This window comes from Tupaia chinensis, unplaced genomic scaffold (assembly GCF_000334495.1).
Source record: "Tupaia chinensis unplaced genomic scaffold, TupChi_1.0 Scaffold144982_1, whole genome shotgun sequence".
NCBI lineage: Eukaryota > Metazoa > Chordata > Mammalia > Scandentia > Tupaiidae > Tupaia > Tupaia belangeri.
Window position 1 is genome coordinate 882,768 of NW_006204841.1, and position 10,102 is coordinate 892,869.

The following is a 10,102-nucleotide window of genomic DNA, read 5'->3' on the forward strand; positions in this document are numbered from 1 at the left end:
TCCCTAGCGAGTTTCCAATATTTTTTCTCATAGGAGGGCAGAATCATAAGAAACATGTGACTTTTGTGAAGCACCATACTTTTCTTCTAAGTTTCTGAGTGTAGCTGGCATCAGGAACTCAAGAATTACCGTGACATGGTGGTTCTATCTCAGTACTCCGTACAGAGTAGCGCTGCGGCGATCAGTCGGAGTTCCAGAGCTGCACTGAATACAGTGGAAATAGGGTCATGACAGAAATAGCATCAGGGGGTTGGCAGGTGGTGTGGCTAAGGCACTGGACCCCCACATGGCCGACTGAGGTTCAAGTCCTGGGCCTGGTGGCTTGCTTTCTCTCTTCTCCCTCTCTCTCTCTAGTCAAATTGGGGGGGGTGGGAGATAATAAGAGTTAAAGGGGGGGGAGATAATAAGAGTTAAATTAATAATTCTTAAAAGAATAAAAAGAAGTAACATCAGCCCGTGATGGACAGGGTAACACCAGTTCCCACATGGGCCATGTGTAGGGCACAGGACGTAAAGGTGGAGGAGTACTGGGTGGAGCAGGCATCTACGCAGGGCACATGTTCCTGGATATATAAGACACCGAGCCAAGCAGACAGGCAGGTACAGGGTGAACACTGTGTGGACATGCTGGGGAGGCTGGTGGTTGTCGCTGGCCTCTGAGTCCAAGGCTGCCTGAGGCCCATCTGACCTTGGCCCCAGAAATAGAACCTCAGGACAGAGGGTGTCTGGGTAGCTGATGTCATCCCTGGTGTCTTGGAGGTGTGTATGCAGGCGGGTCTGCACATTATGCCCAAATTCAAGGTTCGTACGGTAGTCACCAGTCTCAGGAAACCTCACTGCTCAGATCCCAGGGTGGCAGTGGGGGCAGAGCTGAGGAACTAGAACTGTGACACTGTTCCTTTTCCTTTTTCAATCCTAGGAATAGGGACCTGAGTCCTGACTCTAGTGGGATGGCTTGTCTCCTACCAGCTTGCATATAGTTGCCCTCCCCAGCCTTGAAGGTCTTTAATTTTTCTGAGTCACCTCAAGGGCAACAAAACTAGCATAACTTCTTTCATTTTTGTTTATTTACTTTTTAGAGAGTAATTTTTTTTTTGCTCTAGGTTGCGTGACCTTGCCAGAGAGACAAAGCGAGAAATCATCCCCCGGGGGATGGCCACACCACAGTCCCTTCTCCATTCTCCTCTTGCGATCATGGGCATACTTACACACACACACACACACACACACACACACACACACACATGCCCGGTGTGAGTTTCAAGCCACCAGGTCCAGGACTCGAACTGCAGTCGGCCATGTGGGAGTCCAGTGACATAACCATTATGCCACCTGCTGCTGGTCCCTTTTCTTTGTTTGTTTTGTTTTTTTGTTAAGTTTATTGTCTTTATCCTGAATAGAGTCATAGAAAATTGTTTGGTTTAGCTCTCAGCAGCCCACTCCTGGGCTCTGAGGAAGCTTGCCTTCTTCTGGGCTACCCGATCTTTCTTCTGGGCAAGGGACATCTTGGGACGATTCCACCTCTTCTTTTTAACTTCTTTCTTGGGTTTCTTATCATGGACTGGGTTCTCTCATATAGCAGTGTGAGCTTTCTTATACACCTCCTCCATGTCTGGAGTTACACTGTTCTTTATGTACTGAGAGAACTGTTTCTTGTAAGCGTCTTCATCTTCTTCCATTAGGTATCGCATGTAGTCTGCATCGTTCTGGCCCATGATGTGCTTCCGATGGACTTCTGCATTAAATGCCTTGCTTTCAGGATCATAACCAGGGGATCGTTTGGTCCTGTGAGGGATAGATAAGCCTCCATCCACCGCTCCCTTCAGGGCCCCAAAAACTTTATTGCCAGTGGTGGTTCTGGCAACAGGTGAAGGCCCCAGGTTGACCACTGATGCTTTCTCCATTGTACTTGTCTCCGGTCACTTCCACTTGACCTTCATAGATCTTGTCCATGCCAAACCTACTGAGAAGCCTGCGGGCCAGGAGCAGGCCAGTACAATACGCTGCAGCATCATTTGTCAGGCCAACCTTCACAGCGTGTTTTGGTAGTTCGTGTGCATAAGCTGCGCAGACGTATCATACCCCCTTCTACACGGGCATGAGTGATCTGACAAATGAAATCTCTGTTAGTTACACGAACTATCAGCCTGTATTTGGGTGTGTTGTACTTAATTTTATCCAGGATCACCAAGCGTTTCCGAGCATAGTAATCAGTTTTACCCTCTCGTTATCTTCTAAATTTCACTTGGTATCTCTTAAAGTAGGCCTTATTCTTGATGACTTTAACAAATCCCATCCTGCGGAACAGAGACCCATGGCCACAGCCGACCTCCTGGTCCTTTATTTTTATTTTTAAAAAAATTCTAAACTTTGTTTTAGAATTATTTATTTAATTTTATTTATTATTATATATATATATTTTTAAATTCTCTATAGGGCACATGCATTCACTAGAGAGAGACAGAAAGAGAGAGCAGGAAAGTGAGAAAGCAAGCTGCCAGGTCCGGGACTCAAACCACCGTCAACCATGTGGGAGTCCAGTACCTCAACCACCATGCCACCTGCTGGCCCCAAACTAGCATGGAATGGAGAAAACAAAGTAAATATAATTGATAGGTAATCATTTAATGAGCCATTTATATTCCAAACTTGCCTACTTTTAAAGAAATGATTCCTAGAACTTAGAACTAGGAGGGACTTTAGATAATATATACTTTAGTCTACTCATTTTACAGATGGGGAAACTGAGGTCATGAGAAGCTAGAAAAATGGCAGAGGTCTCTAATCCCAGATCCCTAAGACTCCAGAGCTTGCTTCACATTTCAATGCCTCTGGACTGAAAGAGAATGTATCCTTGTTTTAAGAATAGTAAACATGGGACCAGCAGATGGCATAATGGCTATGTCCCTGGACTCCCATGTAGTTGAGCACGGTTCAAGTCCTGGACGTGGTGATTTCAACTCATGCCAGGCGTGTGTGTGCGTGCCCAAGATCCCAAGAGGAGAATGGAGGAGAAGGGATTGCAACGTGGCCATCCCCCCTGGGGAGTGATTTCTCACTTTCTGTTTCTCTATCTCTCTCTGTCTTTCTGGCGAGTGCACGTGCCCTATAGCAAAAACCTCTCCAAATAAATAAATAAATAATTTTAAAAAAGAAATGGTAAACAAAAGTGTCATAGTTTTTGCTACTGATCATGGACTCAGTGATGCTAAAGCTAAAAAAACTAAGCAAACAAAACCACCTGCAATGAAAACCCCAGGTAGATTTGCCCAAAGGGGCTGCATTTAGGCAACAGAAATTTGAGCTGTAAAGTGTGTGGTTCAGGAAAGACTTTTCTGAGCTTCCCTGATATTAGCTGTGGAACACCCATGGTGCTCCTCATGGGGGTTAGACAGTGGGACTGTGTGTGGCAAGATTCCTGTCATCATAAGGCAACCCAGGCTGGGCCACGAAAGTGATGGGGAACCATGAAAGGACAAGGGACAGCTTTGGGGGTTTTCTTATACTGCATCACATGAACTGCTGCAGATAGGCGTCTGCCTCGAGCTTAGGCAGGCCCCCTCGCGGTGACTCACAGCCCCAAAGTATGCTTTTGGGGTGTTGGAACAAAGCTCTCCATCCTATACAGGTAACTCCTTCTTTTATTATTTTTTTTAGAGAAATTTTTGCAATAGAGTGTGTGTGCTCGCTGGAGAGACAGAGAGAGAGAGAAAAAAAAAGAGAAAGTGAGAAATCACCTCCCAGAGGGATGGCCATGCCACAGTCCCTTCTTTATTCTCTTCTCGGGATTTTAGGCATACATGCATGTGCATCTGGTGTGAGTTTCAAGCTTCCTGGTCTGGGACTCAAACTGTGGTTGACCATATGGGAGTCCAGCAGTTTAAACACCATGCCACCTGCTGGCCCCTGTAATGTTTCTTCTTTAAAGAAACAGCTTTAGGCTTGCTTATGGAGATGGGCTGGTGGAGATGGGCTGCCTATGACCCGAGCTGCCCATCTGAACTGGGTGTTGTCTGAGCCTCTGGGCCACGCAGGTGGGTGGTGCTGCAGCACTCGATCACTGAGCAGACCAGGCTTGGGAAGGTCCTGAAGCCATAACGCACTTGAAGGGGTTGTGGCCCAAATGCCCATGGTCCATCTTCATCTTGCTGCATTTTCTTTTCTTTTTGGAGAGGATTTTGCTATAGGGTGCATATGCTCACCAGAAAGACAGAGACAGAGAGACAGAAAGTGAGAAATCATCCCCCAGGAGGGATGGCCATGCTGCAATCCCTTCTCCTCTATTTTCCTTCTGGGATCTTAGATATGCGCGTACACACACACACACACACACACACACACACACACACCGGTGTGAATTTAAACCACCGAGTTCGGGACTCGAACCATGGTCAACTACATGGGAGTCCAGAAACATAGCCATTACACTAACTGTTGGTCCTGCTGCATTTTCATCTTTCTCCCAGCACATCCCTGTGGTCTCGTGGCAAGTACCCTGAGACTAGTTGACTGAGAAGAGGAAACCCAGGCCAGGCTGACAGCTCGCTCTGCACAGTAATGTGGGGAGCACCCCACAGCTGCGTTGCCACAGCCCCATCTGGGACAATGCTGAAAGACGGCGGTGGAGGAAATGCCTCCCAGCGAGCGGAACTTCAGGCAGTACGTGTGATTGCTTTGCTCGGTGGAGAGGTGGCTGGAGGTGTGTGTCTGCTGACTCAGGGACTTCATGTTTAGGGACTTGGAAGGAGGATGATTGGGAAATTGGTGACCAGGAGGTCTGGGGGAGAGGTGTGCGCACAGACCTTTCTGAACAGACAAAGATTTTTTGATTTTAAATCCCACACGCCATGTGAGAGTCCTGCACCTTCACCACCATGCCACCTGCTGACCCCAGTAGTTAACTGTGTATCTCGGTAGTTAGGTTACAGGGTATCAAAGGAGGAGTGCGAAGACAGGGGAGGGCTTCACGTTCTCTTCTGGGGAACGGCTGGGGTTTTTCAGGTCCAGGTGGCATGTGAGTGTCCTGCTCGTGAAGGTCTGACTCTGTTACTGGTTTTATTTGGAGGGGAAGGATAGTTTAAGGACGTGTGAGGGTGTCAAGGTGACAGAGGGCGAAGTGTGATCTTTCTGATGTGTGTCAACTTGGCCGGGTACAGTCCCTAGTTAATCCGATAGCTGTTTAATGCGGCTATGGCTGCGAAGGTATTTTATAGAGGTAAAGTCCACAGTCAATTGTCTTCAAGTAAGAGAGTTTATTCAAGGTAAAAGGGGTGGGCCTGACTCAGTCATTGAAAGGTCATAAAAGTGGGACTGAAGCTTCCCCAGGAGAGGAAATTCCGTGTGTAGAGAGCAGCCTCGGCCGGGGCCTGGCGTTCTCAGCCGTACCGTATGGAATTCAGAGTTGCTCAGCCAGCTCCCCTAGGACAGCCAGCTTCTTGCAGCACATCTCTTCATATAATCATGTATCATCTAGGTACAGCTAGTGTCTGTCTGTCTGTCTTTCTGTCTACCATCTACTCCTGGCCCCCTTGCTCTGATTGGACCCCCTCACATGTCCTGGAACATTTCGCTTTTATTCATTTGTCTTGCCAACAAGACCCTGCGTCGATCCCTTGAGTGTTTTTTTTTTTTTTGGAGAGGTTTTTGCTATATGGTGCCAGCCAGCCAGAGGGACAGAAAGCGAGAAATCACCCCTCAAAGGGGATGGCCACGCCGCAATCCCTTTTCCTCCATTCTCCTCTCAGGATCTCGGGCACGCACGCACATGAGTCTTAAGCCACCGGGTCCGGGACTCGAATCCTGGTTGACTACATGGGAGTCCAGCGACATAGCCACTACGCTAACTGCTGGTCCCGATCCCTTGGGTGTTGAACGTTCAAGAACATGTGTTAAACTGACTTAATTGTGGTGGGTTCAGCCTTCGTGTGACTGTATCCTTTGCTGAAAGTTTATTACTGCACCAAATATGCGAGGTGGGCCGGCTCTGTGGCCTGGTGGTTGAGAAAGTTGGATCCTACATGGCTGACCTTGAGGTTTGAGTCCCAGACCTGGTGTCTTGAGAAATAACTCAAGGTGCATGTGCATGTGTGCCCCCAAATCCTCACAGGGTAGAGAGATGGAGGAAAAGGGGGTGCAGCCTGAGATTTCCCAGAGTGGTGGTGGTGGGGTGCTCTCTCCCTCTTTCTTTCTGTCTCTGGTGAATGTGTTCCCCCTCTGCGGCAGGTTCCTGCCAGCGTTTTCCACTCGCAGTCTGTCACGGATTCCCGGCGCCCTCCGAGACTCCGCAGCAGAGGCTGGCAGTGAGAGGACCCACCACGCACCTACCCTGATGTGTGGGAGAGGTGTGGGCAAACACCGAGGCTTCCGCTGAAGCTCAGCTCGGCCTCTCCTGCTACTTCTCTGTGTAATTTGACTTTTCGCATGAATTGGGAAACATGCAAAAGGCGGATCTGGTCGACCAATGGAAAAACTAGAAGAATTAAGAATTGATGTGGCTTTGCGAGATGAGGGAGGGCGGGAACAAGGAACAGCCAACTAGTCATCACTTTAACTGCCGGGTCCCTGCCTAGAGCTCAGAACTTTCACGCTGTTGCAGGTCGGGCCGAGGCGTGGACCGCAAGTCCTGCTATGAAGTGGCGCACGCACGGCTGACATCGGCGGACCGTGCGACAGCACAGAGGGACAGCCGCACTGCACTCAGAATGCTCATCAGTGACATATTTGAGAAGGACAGGCATCAGGGCCGGCAGGTGGCATGGGGGTTAAGATGCTGGATCCCATGGGACCAGCAGTTAGTGTAATGGCTATGTTGCTGGATTCCCACGAAGTCAACCACGGATCACGTCCCGGACCCGGTGGCTTAAAACTCATGCCGGGTGCATGTGCATGCGTGCCCAAGATCCCCAGAGGAGAATGGAGGAGAAGGGATTACGGCGTGGCCATCCCCCCTGGGGGGTGATTTCTCGCTTTCTATCTCTCTGTCTCTCTCTGTCTGTCTGGTGAGCGCACGCGTCCTATAGCGAAAACCTTAAAAAAAAAAAGAAAAAAAGATGCTGGATCCCACACGGCCACTTGTGCAGTTTAAGTTATAGATCCAGTGGCTTGCAAGTCACTCGGGGTGCATGTGTGTGTGCACCCGAGATCTTGAGAGGAGGATGGAGGAGAAGAGAGTGTGACATAGCTGGGGGATGACTTCTCACTCTCTCTTTTGGTGATTGTGCATGCCCTAAAGCAAAAACAAAAGGATAGGAGTCAACTAAAGCCTTAGCACAGTTTTACACATGTCAGATGGTTAGGAAATACGTAAATACAGTAAGTACAGGAAAAGGCTGACGTTTGCTTGTGGCCTGGGTCTGGAGTCTATAGCTCGTGAGTCGTGAGGTGGTCACAGGAGGGTGATCAGAAATCGGGAGAAACCTGTCACCCCATGGGTGGGTAGGCTTATCTTATAACGTGGACAGTGATCTGAGACTGCCAGAAGATATTTGGGGTGTATGTGTGTGCGTTTTTGTCTTATTTCCATACACTGGGAGCAATTTTCTGCGTCCATCTTGTGCGTGAGATAACGTAGGATTGATCACGTTGGAACAAACCTCATTTTCAGAACAGCCGTGAATGCAAGACTTGCTGTACAGCCCAAAGAGCTCCCTGTCCGTTAGCTGGACTTTCGGTGTTCCAGAAGGTCTTTGTAAGTTTGGCACAAATGTGTATGTTGGCAGAACTTAAAGCTAATATCAATGTTTTCCAAAAGTGTTGCATTGGACGATGAAGCGTGGTTACAGACCTTACTCGAGCCTGGAGTCTAGACTTTGAAAAGTTCGTGGAAGCTGGACACAAAGCATGAGTTTATTTTGGTGCCAAAAACTTTCTGAAATGCACTTGTCGTTTTTTTCATAAGGCACATTTTCCATGAGCCTGTTGAAGACCCCTTCTGTACCTCCACACAGTCTGCAAGATCCTGATTCCCGGAACACATCTGGCCCCAGGGGAACAGCAGATCCGGAGTATTGAGCTTCAGCTTTTGTAGGCCATGGTGCTGGGTGCTGTAGATGCAGAGCTACCTGGGCACAGTCCTGAGATCCCCGGGAGTTTGCAGCCAAGGAGGGGCCCCAGCTGCTTTAGTGCCGTAGTGGAAGTCTGTGCGTGCACGGGCACGGAACCGCAGAGGGAGGGCCCTTCCTGGCTCGAGTGCTGTAGGAGGGCTTTCTAGAAGACGATGGGGGTGTGAGTAGAGGTTCTCCAGGCCAAGGGAGAGAGGCTTTCTAGGTAGCAGGAAAACATCGGTGCAGGGCTGAAGGCAGAGAGTTTCAGAGCAGCAGACCCCCAGCGCCCTCTCACAGCACACAGCTGCTCCGGGGTGTCGGTTTGCACAGGCTCCCCTCACGGGAGCACAGACAGGGTGGCTGAAACCACACACAGATTTCCTTGCAATTCCGGAGGCAAAAGGCCAACTGGGAGGTGTGGGCAGCTTCAGTTTCTTCTGAAGCCTCTCTCCTTGGCCTGCAGGTGCCCACCTGCTCCTGTGTCCTCACACGGCCTTCCTCTGTGCGTCTGGGTCCCGATCTCGCCCTCTTCTGAGGGCACCAGTCACATGGTCTCGGGCCCACCCTCATGACCTTGTTATTTTTCATTTCTTCATTTTTGCTATAGGATATGTGCACTTGCCAGAGAGAGACAGAGAGAGAGGGAAAGTGAGAGGTCTCCCAGTGGTGCTGGGGCTCGGCCCTGCTGCGATCCCCTCTCCTCCATCCTCCTCTCAGGATCGCGGCACGTACGCGCATGTGCCAGTGTGCTTTTCAAGCCCCCAGGTCCAGGACCCGAACCACACTTGGCCATGTGGGATCTAGGCGCCTTACCCACCATGCCACCAGCTAGCCTCCCCCAGTGGCCGTACTTAACCTTGGTCAACTTTTTTATTTTTTGAAGATGTTTTTGCTATAGGGTGCGTATGCTCACCAGAGACAGAGAGATAGAAAGCGAGAGATCACCCCCCCCCAGGGGGGATGGCCATGCTGCAGTCCCTTCTCTTCCATTCTCCTCTCGGGATCTTGGGCACGAACACACATGTGCCTGGCGTGAGTTTAAACCACCGGGTCTGGGACGTGAACTGCCGTCAACTGCATGGGAGTCCAGCAACATAGCCACTAAGCTAACTGCTGGTCCCAACCTTGGTTAACTTTTAAAGATCTTCTCTCCAAATGGTTCCATTTTGAGGTGCTGGGGGACAAGACTTGAAACACGTGAACTTCGGTGGGACATGAGTCAGTCCATGACACACGGCGTCATATGAAGTATGCGGACAGCACGTAGAAGCCAGAGGGGGCACGACTGATTGTCACTGGGACCAGAGACCTAGGAAAACAGGCCTTGAACAGAGAGGAGAATGTCTCTCTGCTGAGAAGGAAACAGTGACATTTCTTGCTGTCCAAGCTTTCATCCTGCGGGGGTCTATGAATACGGCATCGCCACGCACCCAAATGTCCAGGGCCTTGTGTTCCCGGATTCAGGCTGGCTCCCACATTCTCAGCCTCTGACCCCTGACGTGGGACACTGCAGTCTCTGCTGCCCCTGGATCTTGCTGTTTGTTCCAGAGGTGTCCCTACCTTCTAGAAGATAAATCCTGTCTCTTCCTTTCCTTTTCTTCCTTCTTTTCTTTTCTTTAATTTTCTTTTCTTCCTTCTTTTCTTTTCTTTTCTTTTCTTTTCTTTTCTTTTCTTTTCTTTTCTTTTCTTTTCTTTTCTTTTCTTTTCTTTCTTTCTTTCTTTTCTTCTTTCTTTCTTTCTTTTCTTCTTTCTTTCTTTCTTTCTTTTTTCTTTCTTTCTTTTCTTTCTTTTTTTAGAGATATTTTTGATATAGGGCATGTGTGCTCGCCAGAGAGACAGAAAGCCAGAAATCACCCCCTACCCCGGGTGTGGGGGATGACCGTATCTCAATCCCTTCTCCTCCATTCTCCTCTCGGGATCTTGAGCATGTACATTCACGTGCTCAGCGTGAGTTTCAAGCCACCAGGTCCAGGACTTGAACCGCAGACAACGACATGAAAGTCCAGTGTAACCAGATGTCACCATTATGCCATCTGCTGGTCCCCTGTCTCTTCATTTTC

At 49.3% G+C, this 10,102-nt stretch overlaps 1 protein-coding gene and 1 pseudogene across 1 annotated transcript in view; one reads left to right on the forward strand and one right to left on the reverse strand.

The window, feature by feature from the left end:
• The window catches only part of CRACD (capping protein inhibiting regulator of actin dynamics), a 140,811-nt gene that overhangs the window by 60,626 nt on the left and 70,083 nt on the right, over positions 1-10,102 (forward strand).
• Positions 1,422-2,306, reverse strand: LOC106733791 (60S ribosomal protein L5 pseudogene; annotated as a pseudogene).